Source organism: Neoarius graeffei, chromosome 6 (genome assembly GCF_027579695.1).
Source record: "Neoarius graeffei isolate fNeoGra1 chromosome 6, fNeoGra1.pri, whole genome shotgun sequence".
Taxonomy (NCBI): Eukaryota; Metazoa; Chordata; class Actinopteri; order Siluriformes; family Ariidae; genus Neoarius; species Neoarius graeffei.
In genome coordinates, this window is record NC_083574.1 from 8,894,421 (window position 1) to 8,912,597 (window position 18,177).

Genomic DNA, 18,177 nt, shown 5'->3' on the forward strand with positions numbered 1-18,177 from the left:
TTCAGCGCGGTTGTAGTCGAAATGCAACTCCAACAGCCCCACTCAGCTCGACTCGGCACGACTCAGCCCGACTCAGCCGCGTTTGTAGTGGAAAAGCGGCATTATTTGAGCAGGGTTTCTTCTAGAAAAATTTAGTATGAGGGCGCTCACCATGGGGGGGGAGATGGTGCCGGTTGTCGTGTCCCCCCCCCCCCCGCAAAGCCTTTGAAAAATGCTCCAATGGGACATTCTGAGGCTATCTGAGAGGGAAATTGTAACAAATTGTTTGTCAACATTGAAAAAGAAAGAAGTAATCATCTTCTGCCCCGGACAGTCTTTGGCTTTCTTCCGTTTCGTGCCGCGGGATGATATCTTTAAATGCCCAAGTGTCAACAAAAACAACTCGCGAACTACTTCTGTCAAAAGCTCCCACGCTGGTGGCTGAAAGGTCATTCAGTCTCAAGAAATCTCGCTCTACAAGTCAGCTGACCTTGTATGTAACCCATGTAAAATCTCGCGAGAGCAGCCGCGACAAGTAAACAACATGGCGCTTCGGTCTGGAAAACGCCAATTCGGATTGTTTTTGCACCGTCTGGCGGTGTATCTACTATGATTGGAATATTTTTGGAGCAATTATAACGTATTTGATGATCAGACACATTGTCACGTAGTGTTGCTGGGATGTTTTCATGGAGTCGGTAAGGGGGCGCACGCCGAGAGTAAGAGGGCGCAGCGCCCCTGTTCCCCCGTTTAGACGAAAGCCTGTTTGAGTATTATTTTTGTAATTTTGGGCGTGTGCCGATTTCATCTCAACGCTGCACTGTACATTTGCTTTAAGCTGTTTAAAGGTGCCGTCTGTGTTTTTGTTTTGTTGTTTATTTTGTACAATAATGTAAAAGATGTGTAGGATATGAGCATTGGATTAAAACTTGGACTTGGCTTAAGTGTACTAAATCACAGAGCTGGAAAACTGATTTGAAAATCAGGTTTCTGGGCCGGAATTTTTTGTTTGGGTGGGCGGGCCTCTGCCCTGTCAATCATCTTAAAGATGCAGAGGTGGATAGTAAAGAAGTACATTTGACTATTTTTGTAATTTTGAGCGTGTGCTGATTTCATCTCATCAACGCTGCACTGTACATTTGCTTTAAGCTGTTTAAAGGTGCAGTCTGTGTTTTTTTGTTTTATTTCCTACAATGTTGAGTGGGCGGGCCTCTGTCCTGTCAATTATCTTAAGTCAAGTCAACTTTATTGTCAAATATGCTATACATGCTCGACATACAGCACCGATGAAATATCAGTCCTCTCTGCCCCACGGTGCAAACAGGCAATGCAATAAATACAAATAGGATAATTGAAAAAACAAACAATATAAACACTCTAGATAGAAACTAGACAGACTAAACACTCAGACAATATAAACAGTATAGAACACTCTAGATATGAACTAGACTAAACACTCAAACAATATAAATAAACAGTATAAACACTAGATAACAACAAGACAGACCAAACACTCAAACAGACAATATAAACAGATATTAACTAAATACTCACTTTCTCACACACACACACACACACACACAAATTGGTACAAATAACCAAACGGTCAAGGGCACTTAAAGACGCAGAGGTGGACAGTAAAGAAGACTGGACATTTCTGGGTGTGCGTGCCAATTTCATTTCATCAACGCTGCACGGTACATTTGCTTTAAGCTGTTTAAAGGTGCAGTCTGCATTTTTTGTTTTGTTGTTTATTTTGTACAATAATGTAAAAGATGTGTAGAACATGAGCATTGGATTAAAACTTGGACTTGGCTTAAGTGTACTAAATCACTGAGAGCTGGAAAACTGATTTGGAAATCAGGGTTTTGTTTGGGTGGGCGGGCCTCTGTCCTGTCAGTCATCTTGTAGACGCAGAGGTGGACAGTAAAGAAGTACATTTACTTGAATGTTATGTTTGTAATTCTGGGCGCGTGCGCTGGTTTCATCTCAACACTGCACTGTACATTTGCTTTAAGCTGTTTAAAGGTGCAGTCTGTTGTTTTGTTTATTTTTGTACAATAATATAAAATGTGTAGAACATGAGCATTGGATTAAAACTTGGACTTGGCTTAAGTGTACTAAATCACTGAGAGCTGGAAAACTGATTTGGAAATCAGGTTTTTGTTTGGGTGGGCGGGCCTCTGTCCTGTCAGTCATCTTAAAGACGCAGAGGTGGACAGTAAAGAAGTACTTTTACTTGAGTATTTTTGTAATTCTGGGCGCGTGTGCCGATTTAATCTCCTAAACGCTGCACTGTACATTTGCTTTAAGCTGTTTAAAGGTGCCATCTGTGTTTTTGTTTTGTTGTTTATTTCGTACAAATGTAAAAGATGTGTAGAACATGAGCATTGGATTAAAACTTGGACTTGGCTTAAGTGTACTAAATCACTGAGAGCTGGAAAACTGAGAGCTGGAAAACTGATTTGGAAATCAGGTTTCCGGGCCGGAATTTGGTTTTTGTTTGGGTGGGCGGGCCTCTGTCCTGTCAATCATCTTACAGACGCAGAGGTGGACAGTAAAGAAGTACATTTACTTGAGTGTTATTTAGGGCTGGGTATCGATTCAGATTTCAAGAATCGATTCCGATTCTGAAGCTTCAGAATGCGATCCGATTTCGATTCGATCCAATATCGATTCGGGTTAGTGTTATTAGAACCATTTTTGACTGTGTAGTTAAGCAACATATTAATACTTGTATTATATTGACATTCAACAGCAAATTAATCAAGTATTGGTCGTTAATGATGGCTGTAAGACTGGTGAAAATGATAATGATCAAACCCCCTCACAGAAAGGCGAATCAAGACAGCAAACAGAGGACGCCAGAGGTCTCTATACCAGCAACAATAGTGTCCAAATGGGACACTAACCTGGTGCATTATTAAGATTAAGAATTCACCCAAAAGCTGTTGCTGTTGCGCACACATGCATTTTTATTTTATAATGTGAAAAAGAGATTCTTAGCCAGCGTAAATGTAAACAGATTGCTGGTTACTGGCTTCAAAGTAACCTAACAGTCATTATACCATTTGTAAATAAGAACCAAAGATACAGCACCTTAGGAAACATAAGTGTCTCTCAGTTTTGTGTAAAATCTTCAAAATATAAAAAGTATAAAACATTCAATTGCCTTTAAAGGGATAGATCGGGATTTTTGACATGAATCTGTATGGCATCTCCATCAATAGTGTCGTGCAAACACACCGAGGCCCACTTTACACGGGGACGGTATAAAACAAAAACGCAAAAGTCCGTTTTCGTTCTCACTTTTTTCCGCGTCTACACGACCGTTTTCAAGGAGGAAATCTGCGTCTATACGGTGACGCATAAATGTCTCCGCTATGTCTGCACGCATGCGCAACGTCTTCTGTCTTGTCTGATCTGCGCCGCTGTTCTGTCAAGTTATCCTACCAAGCCTACTACGCATGCGCGAAGTCCAGGAGGGTAGGAAAATTTAACAGTAGTTTTGTCCCACCGATCAGCTGGGCTGATAGAAAATCGGTGAGAATTTCACGCATTTGCCGATTTTTGTGTTTTGTGCGTATTGGTCGAGTCTTTGGCCGAGTCAAATAATTTGTAATGGCTTGTTTTGAATAATAAAACGGTCTGTATGAGAACTTGCTAGGATAACTTTACAGAACACCGGTCCGGCTGAGGTACTGTAGTGCTCGAGGGAGGAGCAGGAGCAAACCGAAACTCTTTTAATCTGCCTTTATTAAGTAACACTCACTCTTGTTTCGGTGAAGAAGAGAAAAGGCAGTGTCCATCTCAGCAAAATAAATCCGTTCGGCTGCTAGTTTTGTTTTCAGTCTCGGGTTTATGGTTTCACGAGCGGCTTGAATAGGCGGCGCGCGTGCATGCGTGTGTAACTTGGCGACACCAAACTAAGGAGCTCCAGCCGGGCGGGTGAGCAGGAAAACACATCTACTGCATTAAAACACAGAGCAGCTTGAAGGTCTGTTGGATCGATGTAATCAGACATGCTCTTACTTTTTTGCTTACTTTCTTACTTCCCGGGCTAGCATGTGCAGTATATGACGTAAACGCGTACCCGACGTGAGCAGATCCGAGCAGAGTTTCGCGTATTGGGTAGTTTAGACGGATATGCAACGGGGGCCGTTTTTAACTTATCTACTCTGGAAGGCGTTTTCAATTTTTTCCGTTTTTCAGCCTCGGAAATGCCGTCCTCGTGTAAACGAAAGGCACTTCTGATAAAATATTTAGTCGTTTTTACCCGACAGCGTCCTCGTGTAAACGGGCCCTGACCTACCCCTGACAGCATCCTGCGAGTCCAGTTTTGGTCCAGACGAAAGTAGTCCGGCAAGTTTTTTGGGGTCACGAAAGTAAAACGTTTTTCGTCTCATAACAGTATGTGTTCAAAAGAGTGATATATTTGCATCACAAAACCGTTGCCAAATAAAGTCAGACCTCAAAATCGCTTGGCACTATTTTCTCTCCCTTCTTATCACTGCGCGCTGCCGCCAGGTGACAGCCACGGTTGTTTCATTCATTGTTTACTGCTAGCAAAGTTAGCGACAACATGTCTGACTACGACAGCGACGTTGAAAACATTGACTTCATCTCACAGCCAGAGGGATATCTTTGGATAGTCGCAAGTGCGCACCATTTTCACAAATATATTATTGTATAGGTTATAGAAGGTGATAAATTTGTCGCTGTTCTTGCTCTCAAATTAGCTTGTTAGCGCCGCTGATCTGAACTCCTAATCACTGCCAAACAATGGGAAAGGTGTTGATTCCTGCGCAGATGTCAACATGACAGCGCGCAGTGATACCGAGGGAGACAAAATATAGCGCCAAATAATTGCGAGGTCTGACTTTTTATTTGGCAACGGTTTTGTGATGCAAATATATCACTCTTTTGAACACATACTGTTTTGAGAAGAAAAACGTTTTACTTTCGTGACCCCAACAAACTTGCCGGACTACTTTCGTCTGGACCAAAACTGGACAAGAACTGGACTCTCAGGATGCTGTCGGGGGTAAGTCAGTGTGTTTGCATGACACTGTTGACAGGGATGCCATACAGATTCATGTCAAAAATCCCGAACTATTGCTTTAAAGTGCGAACATGTAAACAGGACATTTAAACTTTAAATTTACCTTAAATTTTAAACTTAAATAAATAATAAACCTTGAATTTCAACTTGAGACTAAATAAAAACGCTGTTTCCTGTTAAAGTGCACACAAAAATAAATTCTGACTGGACCTTAAACTTGACCTGAGACAGACTGGGTAAACTGTCCATCAACTGCCATCACTTGGGTACAAAAAGATTCTTCTGCAGAAAAAGGAGCTTTGTTTTCTTCTGACACTCCAACGCCCCCCCCCCCCCCCCCCCCCCCAAAAAAAAAAAAATCGGATCTGCACGATTCAGCCGTGAAAAAGGCGGCATCCGCCAAAAGGCGCGCCGTTTGCATCCAGACCGCCTGCGCGAATTCAATGACGCGACGAGTGGGGTTAAAGTTCACTGGGAAAAATGTAATTAAAAAAAAAAATCGATCTTTGGACGTACGAATCGATCTTCAGGAAATAATAATATGCAAATCGATTCAGAATCGGGGGGGAAAAAAAAAAAAATATATATATATATATAATATAATTATTATTTATTTATTTTTTTTTTCAATACAGCCCTGGTGTTATGTTTGCAGACCTGTCAACCTTTACGCATTTTGCGTAGCAGATACGCATTTAGACATCAAACTACGCTGCTACGATTTAACACTTCAAAATACGCAAAAAGCCATTGATGGCTTTGAGTTCAAAGTAGAGCCCTGCACTCCCGCGGGACCCGACGCAAAGCAGTGCGGCGCGGGGCAAATTTTGAAAGCTCATTTCGGGCGGGAGGGGGAGGTGATAAGCTGCAGTCCCGCTAACTAAAAACGTGTTTAAAATAAAATTTATAAATTATTAATTTATGTCTATCATATATAATTTGTGCTGGATATTTTATTTGGCATTAATAAAAACATTTTAAGATGCCTAAATTTGCGGATGTGGTCTAATCTCGCGTACGTTTCCGATTCCTTTCCGCTCTTCCGTGTTTGAGATCTCCGATCGTGGCAGAAGAGCAGAGCTCCTCTAGTGAAGCTCACAGTGCTTCAGAAGTGCTGCTTTAAAAAGAAAGTGGGAGTGCGAGTGCGCAAAGTGAGAGCTGTCAATCAAAGTGAGAGCTGTCAATCATGAGCGCATGCAGCGCTCAACTTGGAATGTGTCAGCAGAATGTCAGAGTCTAAACAATAAACTTACAATAAACCTAACAATGGCACCTATAAATACACAACATGTAGATCTACATAACGTTATCTGTGCCATCTCACAGCAGTTTGCTTAGCTATTTTTAATCAGGGCAAATAGCCTTATAGCCAAAACTAGTATATGATGCTTTAATTTATGGAGATGCCTTTTGTTTACACGTGATTTCCAAATGAGGGGTATTGCAATTTTATATTAGTCTAAATGAACATCTACACCAAGTTGCAAGCATCAGGGGAAGATTATGGACGCACCAAATTTGGCTTAACGGTCATTTAATGGTGAAATGCCGTTCGCACTGTCAGACAACTTCGGGTTGTTTCTCTGAATTCCGACAATAAACGAGACCATCCGAACACATCTGAAAACATCGTGGTTTGAACTGTGTTGGTTCAAATCAACTTGGTTCAGACCAAGTTGGTACTACAGCTTTGGGAAACAGTCGTTTTTTGGATGTTAGTTAGTTCAAACTTGCATTGTACCATATTGGTTTAATGCTAACTTGGTTGGTTGTTTGGGAAACGCAGCCCTGAACGTGAGCTGTAGATATTTATGCTCAAATCCACTCAAAGTAGGGGGCGGGGCACCATCACGCTGTGTCTTTAAATTATATTAATTTCTTATAGGCCTACTTGTATTTCCTAGAATGTAAATGTGAGGAGTGACATATAAGCTATGTACAATATTCTTAATATCCACTGTAGATTTTGGTAGGTGTGTTGGGTATCTCTGTAAAGCCTCAGCTGCGCATGCCGCCTGGCAACGCGCACCCTCGCTCCGTGCGCTAGGTGAAGGATCGGTCAGTGGAGAGCTCAGCTAAGCTCAGCATGTTTAATTCCCCCAAGCCAATGACAAGAACTTTCGTGAGAAATAACGCGAACGTCTGCATCATGCGGGATTTGGGAGCGGGAGAAAATATGGCAGGTGGGAGCAGGACTGAAAATCATAATTCTTTGCGGGAGCGGGACTGAAAATTCTGTCCAGCGCAGACCTCTAGAAAGATCTTTAATATTCCGGTTCAACTGTCTGTGCATTCGCGCACTAGGCAACTCGTCTATGGGTGTAACCGCATTGACCAGCAACCTGTAGAGAAAAGAAGACTTCGACCAATCACAGCGCTAGTTTTAAACTCTTCAAATAGGCCTAGGCTATGAGGCGAAGCGGAGCGCCGAGGAGCCGTCAAAACGAAAGTAACGACATTGATTTTCATCCATCTCGGTCGATCTTCATACTGTGACTGGTTTTACAAGGGAGGACGGTGCTAAACACCGTTTTGAAGGTAAATGGGCGGGGCAAGGGTATTGTGAATAAAGCAAGGACAACCGTTCTAACGTCAGAGTTCAAAGCACAGTGTTCCGCCTTATCTGAAGGAAATATTTGTTCCAGCTTGTTTTGATATTTGACCCAGGCTTCTCAATCCCAAAAATATTGCATAGCCTAAAGTGAAAATGTAGTAGCCTACTGACGTTTCCATCCAGTCAACCGACAGACGCGTTAAAATCTTCTGAACTAGGCTACTCGTGCGTGTGAGATTCAATGAGCAGCGCACGAAGTGTTTTCACGCAAGTGCGTGTAGTGGATGATGTGTGTTTTGTGTATGTGCGTGCCTTGCAGTTAATAATACACGTGACGTCGGATGAGGATACTGACCGAGAGAGGTTAGCAAATCTAAAAAGAAGCGAGTCTGTGCCCCTCAGAAGTTCCTAACGAAGTATCAAGATCAATGGCCATGCCTCCGCCCCCTAAACTGCCTAATCATGCGTTTTGCACAGTGTGCAATTATGATTTTGACATTAGCCATCAAGGAAATACAGGTAATAATATTGCTAACATAGAAATGCTTGCATTTATATACATAGGCCATTATTTTTTTCCAAATTAGGCCAGGTCAGTGAATATTATAAAGGCTATGTTATTGGATAGGCCAGAGTAGCCTATAATTTATTTTCAGTAAGTTTTTTCTGTAAGTGTGGTTATCAGTTTGCATTTACTAAATATTAATATTGAAAAATATATTTATATAGGTACCGTATTTTTCGGACTATAAGTCGCACTTTTTTTTCATGGTTCGGCTGGCAATGCGACTTATACTCCGGTGCGACGTATATATGTTTTTTTTTTTTCACCGCGGAATAACTGGAGCTGATGCTGAGTCTGACGACAGCCACGCAGAAGAAGAGGAAACGGCGCTTCATCTGCCGCTGGAGTTGGCAGAGTTGTTCAGAAGCGACACCGAGGATGAGGAATTCAATGGATTTGCTGATTTGGAGTGAAATCATCAGCTTGATAAACTTGATTGACCTGTGTGTTATTATTAATGATAGGCCTATAGTTATTTAAATAAGTTATGTAGTGATTTTAGGCAGTGCTTAATTTGTGAAGTGGGAGGTCCCGGAACGCAGGAGGTGGGTGGGTCCGGCGACTCAAAAAAAAAAAAAAAAAAAAAGGCGGGGGATGGTTTACTATAACTTAAAGCATGCGCTTATTGTGTGTGTAAAATAATAATAATAATAATAATATCAGACATGATCTTAGAAAACGCTTTAGTGACAGTTACAGACAGTAATATGTCGTGATATATTATAAAATATTAATTTTTATTAGTCTATATATTAAATTATATATTACATTTATCTTCTAAAATAACAGACTGTACTCATCACAACCGGTTTATTTCACCATTGGAGATCAGATCACACAAGACATGAGTTAAATGACTCATTTTAAGGATTTAAGTAGGGGATTTAAAAGCGGTTGTTGTTGTTTTTTTTTTTCACTCGACGGTTGTTTTTACTACCGTACCTGTCTTTGGAGATGATATACCTATAGCCTACTTGACCTCTGATTTGATGAAATAAAATTCGACAAAAATGAAGAATGACACTCCTCGATGATGACTACAGCTTTAATAACACAGATGAAAGAGCCATGGGGCGATAATAAGCCCTACCGGTAAAAATATTCTAAAAGCAAACTGATTAATGCATCAATAATAGGCTACTAATATTAGTTATAATAATAATATAGGCTATTAGTAATAACGATAGTGATAGTATTAAAGATAGTAGTAGATATTTAAAATAATCAGACTAGGCTACTTGCAGAGCAAAGGGCGCGTTATCACTGCTCAGCTGTTCGTTTATTAAATAAACAATGCAGTCGCGCAGTAACCACGCGCCGCTTATCAGATACAATCACAGATTCTATGGATAGAATAACCCTTCAAAAAAGTGCGATTTATAGTCCGGTGCGACGTATATATGTTTTTTTCGTCTTCATAATGCATTTTTTGGCTGATGCGACTTAAACTCCGGAGCGACGTATAGTCCGGAAAATACGGTACTCTGGAATATTCACTTTCGATGTTTAGTGTAGCGAGGAGCAACAGAATCTCTTTTATGGTCAAAACTAAATTTATGAAAAAAGGATTTTGTGTGTGTGTGTGTGTGTGTGTTTTGCAGACTGCCGGCGTCTGTTTTAAAAGACATAGGCTATAGCCCTTTGGTTTTTCTGTTATCTATACAATATAATGCTAAATGTCAAAAGGGACATAGCATGCTATTTGGGATTCTTTGTTGTTTATAATTCCCAATGTATTTAAGACACAATATGCCAAAGGCAGTACATTTATCCCTTATCTTTAAGTTTAAGGTCTGTATAAAGGACATATTTTTGGGGCACAGTTGCCTTGTGCCAAATGTCTTGGTGAAAGCATTGGAAATGTATTCATGCCTTTTCATTAAGAGTTCTTGTTTTCTTCATAGTCTGCTTGTATGTTGAATAACTAGATATGGTGGTGAGTGGGAACTCTGTGCTTAGTAATACATTGTTCACATGCTCCCTCATTACAATCAATACTGATCAGCAAATGTGCCTGACCTCACGCCGTGCTGCGCTGCACCGCCACGATAAGTTGCTACTCAACATTTTTTTCCAAGGTTGGCAGGTATGTGTTTGTAATTCTGGGCGCGTGCGCTGATTTCATCTCAACACTGCGCTGTACATTTGCTTTAAGCTGTTTAAAGGTGCAGTCTGTGTTTTGTTGTTTATTTCGTACAAATAATGTAAAAGATGTGTACAACATGAGCATTGGATTAAAACTTGGACTTGGCTTAAGTGTACTAAATCACTGAGAGCTGGAAAACTGATTTGGAAATCAGGTTTCTGGGCCGGAATTTTGTTCGGGTGGGCGGGCCTCTGTCCTGTCAATCATCTTATAGACATGGACAGTATAGAAGTACATTTACTTGAGTGTCTTTTTTGGAAACTTATGACTTCACTACATTTGAAAGACACACATCGTGCTTTTTACTCCACTACGTTTTTATCAAGGTCCTCGTTACTATGAAGCAGCTTTGAAAGTGGATTTTTTTTTTTTTTCCTAAAATGTGACGTTTTTTTTCGCAGGTCACACTGAGACAGCCTATCAGTAATCACGAGGGTCACGTCACGTCCATCGACTGTATAAATCAAGATCAATTATTTCTCCACAGCATTATTTAACACGATCAGCTGATGGCAGAATGGAAGGAGGCGGTTCTGGGGAACGCACGCACACCTGTGGCCATACCTAGAACCCATGTTTCAGTTTTCTGAAAGGAATAAAGATTTTTGTTTTCAACGTTTGCTTTGTTTGCCTAAAACGAACCACATCACGGTTTACAAAAACTCTCCATCCAACCTGCGGAAGCATATTGAGGTATATAAACGTTTTATTCCAAGGGAAAGCTTGCAACAAAGTTGTTTGTTCTTTTAGAGCTAGCGATAACGCTTCAATAGCGATGCAGTCTGGTTAGTCAAATGACTTTCTATGGATTTGCCCGCCAAGTTGCCATCTCCTTGTCCACGGCTAACGTGAACACATGGCTAGTTAACTTGGACACTGTTAGTTAGGATGTAAAAATGGAGTTACGCTAACATGAATAACGCTAACTTATCTGAAGTCCTTTCAGAAATGTTTCAGCATAATCTTGCCAATGTGGAAATCTTTCTTTTTTAGTAGCGTTAGCTACCCAGTATGATTTCGAGTTTGAAAAGTTTGCTAGCGTGTCAGGTGGCGTTTCACTGACTAGCTAGTTTAACGTCAAACCACCATGATGCACAGCATGCGTTCATTTTGTGAATTCGCGTTTTTGTCTTTTGGTAATGGCGTTAGGTTTTGTAAGCGTTGTGGCAATAATACAACAATGCGTTGACGGAAAATGTACTTAAGTAGTTTTAAAAGCAAATACTTTGGCTTAAGTAAAAATTTGACTGTCCAACTTTCACTTGTATCGGAGTAACGTTTAACCAGTGGGATCTGTACTTTAACTTATAGTTGGGTACTTTGTCCACCTCTGTCTGTAAGGTGCTGAAAAGTCAGTTAAAAATGAAAACGTGTTGAGTAAAAACATGATTTCAGCGGCTGAGAAAATGTTTAGAGCGTAAGGGAGAACATGTAGACAACGTATTACAAAGTCATGCAAAGATATCTTCGAGTGGTGAATGTATAGATCACAAATGAGCGAAATATTTTTTTCTACGCAAGAAGATAAACTTCATATCTTCGTGCCACCGTGTGATGTTCTTTTTATATTATATGGACACATCCCCACACCAATAAAAAAAAAAATGCGCAAGTTTGAACCGGTTCGCTATTTGACAATGCACGTCCAGTCAGTGGGAAAACATTGAGAATAACAGTGAAATATCGGCGTGAAATATATGTCACTCAGATCCGTACTGTAGTTTGTATTCGCCCCTTTCATATATCCCACAATCCACTGCGCGGCTGCGAACTTCCAGTGGCCAGACCCAGGCTGCTGATCACGGTACAAAACCCAATATTGGGCTATATAATCAGTTTCGATGCTCAAATATTATTACAGGTTTACATGGTCTCTCTCAGATATTTTTTTTTTATTTTTTTTCAAGATTAATCCTGCTCGAAATGATTGCTTGTTGACAGTTTATCACTGTAAATGTATCCTATTAATGTTGTTGGCCAGAGTAATAGCGCTGAGTAGTTGGAACATGTATTTCATGTAAACGGTGCAGGACGTGAAAGGGCTGTATGGGCAATTAAACGCTTCTGTGCTGACGAAAAATACCATGGAACCAGTAGCTAGACATAAAAACAATTTAATAACGTCACATTTCAGCTTGTATCTGATATTTGAAGATCGAAACTAATTACAGGGATTAAAGTATTCCGGCCCCCTGCCGGATTTCCGGCGTGCAGCGCTTGACTGCGGGCAAAAAAAAAAAAAAAATATATATATATTAGTGATGTCAAAAATGTCGCGTTATTAACGCGTTAACTTGACTCAATTTTAACGGCGATAAAATTTTATTTTTTTTTTTTTTAATTGCAAGATTAACACTCTGTGACATGATGTAGGTTTTTCATAAGCTTTTGAAACTGCCAGGAACTTGGAACAGAGACTTTGCTTAGGAAAACGATAGCAGCTAGACTGTAATGCCGCGCCCCGCACAGCCAGAGTCCTCTGCCCTCCCCCGAAGAGCCACGGTGCTCGGCTTAGGTTTCGTTTTCCGATCGGCGGCTCCAGCCCGACTTTGCAGTGGCTGTGACAAGACGTGTTATGCTCTGCAATAAAAAAAAAAAACATTGGTACAACCAGTGTTCGAACTATGCCGATATTTTCGGGGGGGGGGGTCCCCTTTTTTCCCTTGGGGGGGGGTGCTTGCGCTAGTCTCAGAGCGCGGATCTCCATCGCGCACTCACTTCGGATATGCAAATGCTTCCCGTTACACACGATTGCTATGTCAATAAACATCATTTTGCCAATATTTTAGAGACCCCCCAACATTTCCCAAATCATGTTTTCAAGGGATCTCATGTCTGTTTCAGGGGATCTCGGATCCCCCGAGTACCCCCGTAGTTCGAACGGTGAGCAAGCCCATTCACTTTTTTATGCTGATAAGAGAATTACAATGGCTTTTTCATGTGACAAAAATGTGCGATTAAATTGCGATTAATCGCGAGTTAACTATGACAGTCGCGACATTAATCGCGATTAAATATTTTAATCGCTTGACAGCACTAATATATATATATATCTATCTATCTCAGGCTTTCGTCTAAACAGGGGCGTTGCGCCCTCTTACTCTCAGCGTGCGCCCCCTTACCGGCTCTGTGAAAACATCCCAGCAACACTACGTGACAATGTGTCTGATCATCAAATACGTTATAATTACTCCAAAAATATTCCAATCATAGTAGATACACCGCCAGACGGTGCAAAAACAGTCCGAATTGGCGTTCTCCAGACTGAGGCGCCATGTTTAGTTGTTTACTTGTCGCGGCTGCTCTCGTGAGATTTGACATGGGTTACATACAAGGTCAGCTGACTTGTAGAGCGAGATTTCTCGAGACTCAATAACCTTTCACCCACTGGCGCGGGAGCTTTTGACAGAAGTAGTTGGCGAGTTGTTTTTGTTGACACTTGGGCATTTAAAGATGTCATCCCGTGGCACGAAGTGGAAGAAAGCCAAAGACTGTCCGGGGCAGAAGAAGATTAGGCCAAATAATAAAAAATAGTGTGTTTCCGGTAACCCGACCGATCGAGAATTTCCGCGTCGAAATTGCCGACCTTAAAGTTATTACAAATTTCCCTCGATATTTTAGTGCAAGCGGCGTTAGTTTGTCATAATTTTTTGTTTCAACGCATTCAACTTGTGAAAGAAACGATAAAAAGTAAAATGTTTCGCCACTTCTATCAGCCCTCCTCCATAAACTGAGCCGAGCCGCCATTTTGAATCCTCATTCAAGGCTGTAATGCAAATTGCTTCCTTTTCAGTATACAAGTGCACTTCCATGGCAGGGAAAAACACTAGATTCTGCCGCCTATGTAGTCCCCTATTTATACAAATAGGAGTCATTCAGGATTCAGCCATGTTTTTGCTCGACCCAAGTTCTACAGTAGGCTAGACTAGGCCGTCTGCTTTTAATGGAAGTAGCCTAGCCTAGGACGTTATTTTCACGTTATTTCTTGATGAGGTGTTTTCACGTTATTACATGAAAATATCATGAAATATCGCTTCCGTAGATCATAACTCGAACTCTCGTGATTATTTTTTTTATTCGTTTAAAGATTTAAAACACTTATTTTATTATGATGTGTGGTATAAAGGATTCTGTACCAAAATACTATTTTGTAAGATGTTTAGCTGTGTTAATTTTTTCGAACAAAATTAAAAAAAATTAAGGAAAAAAAACTTTCCTACCTACCGACCTTATTTTAGTATTTCATGTTACCGGAAACACTTTTTTTTTTTTTTTTTTGGCCTTCTTTCTTTTTCAATGTTGACAGACAATTTGTTACAATTTCCCTCTCAGATAGCCTCAGAATGTCCCATTGGAGCATTTTTCAAAGGCTTTGCACGGTGGGGGGGACAACCGGCACCATCCCCCCCCCCCTCGCTCCCTCGCCATGGTGAGCGCTCTCATACTAAATTTTTCTAGAAAAAACCCTGTGTGTATATATGTGTGTATTTTTTATATATATATATATATATATATATATATATATATATATATATATATATATATATATATTAGGGTTGGGCGGTATTACGGTAAGAAGGTATCCCGAGGTATCCAAAAGTACCAACGGTATCGGTCTCATTACCGTCATTTAAAAAAAATATATAATATCTAAATAAATATGGAGTACATGAGGTCATAGTATAAAATAATAAATTGAAGGTCATCCCGAATAACTGTGTGATCGTATTTTCACTAATTCTATCAATTTCCTAAAGAAGTTTTCATCGCGTGCAGGCTTGTTTATGTCGTTACCATGGCAACCCTGCGTGACATTTTGGAGTCTGACAGAAAGCTTCGCAAGAGACTGAGACCGGGGGTGTCATGGCTCAGATGGCTAAGGCACCGTACCATAAATCCGGGGACCCGGGTTCGATTCCGACCCGAGGTTATTTCCCGATCCCGTCTCTCTCCCCCGCTCATTTCCTGTCTCTCTATACTGTCCTATCTAAAAAAAAAAAAAAAAAGAGACTGAGACCGCGGTTGAAAGATGTGAAGTCAAGATAACGAGTTAGTGGCAAAAAAAAATACAACATCGGCAGTGTGGCAGTATTTTGGTTTCAAACCAAACAAAAAATCTAATGTCCCCTAAGGCACACCATAGCCTGGGGTACTCCACTTCCACGAGATCTCTCCAATGAGTTGTGTTTTGAGTAGGTTACATGAGTAACAACAAGGTAAACTAATATAACGTATGACATTTGGGATGTGGGTAATAAACATTTGAAATGTCATCTACTGAAGAAACGGAAGAAAACATCGTAGCGTGAACTGTTAGGTTTCTGGTGGGAATTAGCAATGCGCTTGCTATCTTTGTTGGGTGTGTTAAACCGTATGGATTTAAGTGGAATAATTGTAAGGAGTTATGTGATCAAGACAACGTTTTAAGCAAGGTAAGGCCATTTGATTATTAATTTCCCCGCCATGGCATGACGTGGGCCCATATGATTTTGCCTTGTGCAGCTATCACGCATTTGAATTAGGTTCGCCTCATTTGCGCTGAAGAATATGGTTTATCGCGCAGTCTAAACGGACTTGGGTGTTGGTTGATTCTTTTTCTTTTTTTTATTTCCCATGCTTGAAAGGGTATGATCCTGCTCATCGTGTACTTTTTTTTGATGGAGCAGGTGAAATAGTGCTGCAAATGGCGTTTCAACGCAGACATGTGTAAACGACAGTTGAATGCTATTTTCAAGATGAAGGAAGAGTTGCGTGATGCTTTGAAATATCTCTTAATGCACAAAATTCGCTTTGCTGCTTAATCCATACGACAATGCACACAATTCGCTATGCTGCTTTTAAATAGTACATTTGAGGCATAGGCGCACGTTACACAGTAGGCCGAAACAAAATATTATTTTTTTCTCTGTAATACCGTATACCCCGGGAAAACACAGCGACGGTTTAAAGGTATCAAAATTTGGATACCGCCCAACCCTAATAAATAAATAAATAAATAAATAAATAAATATATATAATTAGGAGGAAAAAAACATTCGATAACCCCATGGCTTTCGAGTGTGTTCGTTCTCTGCCAATGATAGGAAAGAAGCGCAACTCTCCGGTTCTGAAACTAACAGTATTAGCCAATCAGAAGTAAAACGGGGCGGGTCTTAACACAATGTGCCTCGAGCAACTTCAGAGTAGAGAGAGAGCGGCATTTCATGGAGTGGGGACGATGCAGTATATGAAGCCAGGGGAAAATACCCTCGCCATAGATAAAGGTCTGAAGAATAAATGGCGCTGGGCATGGCTGGAGGAGATTGGACGAGATGGCAAGCCATTTAGCAGTTGGTGTAGGAAGTTGAGGGAGCCAGGCGCTTGCTTCTGCCCGCTGTGCTCCAGGAAGCTCCTATGCATCCAGCGGCAAAAAGGTTCTTCCGAGACACGAGTCAGACCCTGCTCACAGAGCAGCTGTGAGTTAAAAGTTATTGAAATGTTGAAATTGTTGAATTATTTGAATTATTAAAACTGTTTAAAGAGTAAACCACTGTCCTTTTAATGTACCCTAAATTAAATGGTTACAAAGATTTTATTTTTCCAACGCTAGAGTGAATTTCACATACCCTTGTAACAGTTCACCTTGTGATTGTAGGTCAATTTGGAACCTGTTAAGGACAAAGCTTAGCAACAAAACTTGATATCAAAAGAAATCCTAAATGCTACATGTAGCATATTTTGGTGAGGTGCACTTGTGCCATCTACTGGCCGTTTTTGGTATTGCATTTTCAAAAGTCAAACTTAGTCTGCAATCATTCATGCAATCTTTTTGACCCTGTGAATGTGTTTGTCGCATATTATGACCCCTGCAACCACATAAAACGTGTGTGTGTGTATGTAATGTATGTATATGTTAGGGCTACCGCATGACGTCACCGCGCTGCGAGATTTTGTTAGGCGCCATATTGGAAGACCAAGTACGTGCACTCACAATATTAAACAAAGTACGAGCGAGAGTAAAGTGACAAGATGGATGATAATTCTGGTTATGTGAGTACATTACCAGCTGCAGAAAGGGCACGGTATGTGGAGAAACTGGCTGTGATTGATGGGTTTGACCCATATGATAAGACTCACGGCAAGGGAGAATGGAGACATAAGGAGGACCGGACACCAATTCTGCCATCTGTTTGCTACCCAGACATTGTAAACTATTTGTTGTTTACACCCAGTGCCTACACTCAGTGTTCAAACTATGCCGATATTTTCGGGGGGTCCCTTTTTTTCCCTTGGGGGAGGGGGGCGCTTGTCTTGGAGCGCGGATCTCCAAACACATGAGAAGCCTATCTTACGCACATATCACGCGGACTCCACACTAGGGCTGCACGATATCAGAAAAATATGCGATATTCGATAACATGACTGAATATCTCGATATCGATATGTATCACGATAATTAAATATATACTGTTTTTCTTACCTCTACTCGCCGTTCTGCCCTGTATCTAGCATTTAAAAACACCCAATGCATCGCTTCCATTCCAACATTATTTTTTATTGGAAAAACATGGCTACACCTGCAATGGTGTCCATCAATCATCTTTAAATCTCTTAATTTTTGTGAGCGCAACAGAAAATGTCTTGAGTTGAAGTAAACAAAAAAACTGAAAACTACATTACATTAACATAAAGCATTCAAAATGGCAATTTCAGCGGCTCCCGGGAGATGAAGGTGAGCGACACAGATTCACCATAAACTCAAACACAATCTGTTAATAACACATGCGGGTGAGAGAGCAGGGGTGTGTGTGAGAGTGAGCGAGCGAGCAGTAGTGTGTGTGTGTGTGTGTGTGTGTGTGTGAGAGAGAGAGAGAGAGAGAGTGAGCGAGAGC

The 18,177-nt window shown here is 40.8% G+C and overlaps 2 protein-coding genes across 4 annotated transcripts in view; one reads left to right on the plus strand and one right to left on the minus strand.

Moving 5' to 3' along the window:
• Window positions 1–18,177, minus strand: part of ddx11 (DEAD/H (Asp-Glu-Ala-Asp/His) box helicase 11) — a 115,157-nt gene that overhangs the window by 96,580 nt on the left and 400 nt on the right. The gene's annotated exons all lie outside the window — the stretch shown is intronic.
• Window positions 1–18,177, plus strand: part of fkbp4 (FKBP prolyl isomerase 4) — a 116,918-nt gene that overhangs the window by 1,747 nt on the left and 96,994 nt on the right. The window lies entirely within an intron of this gene.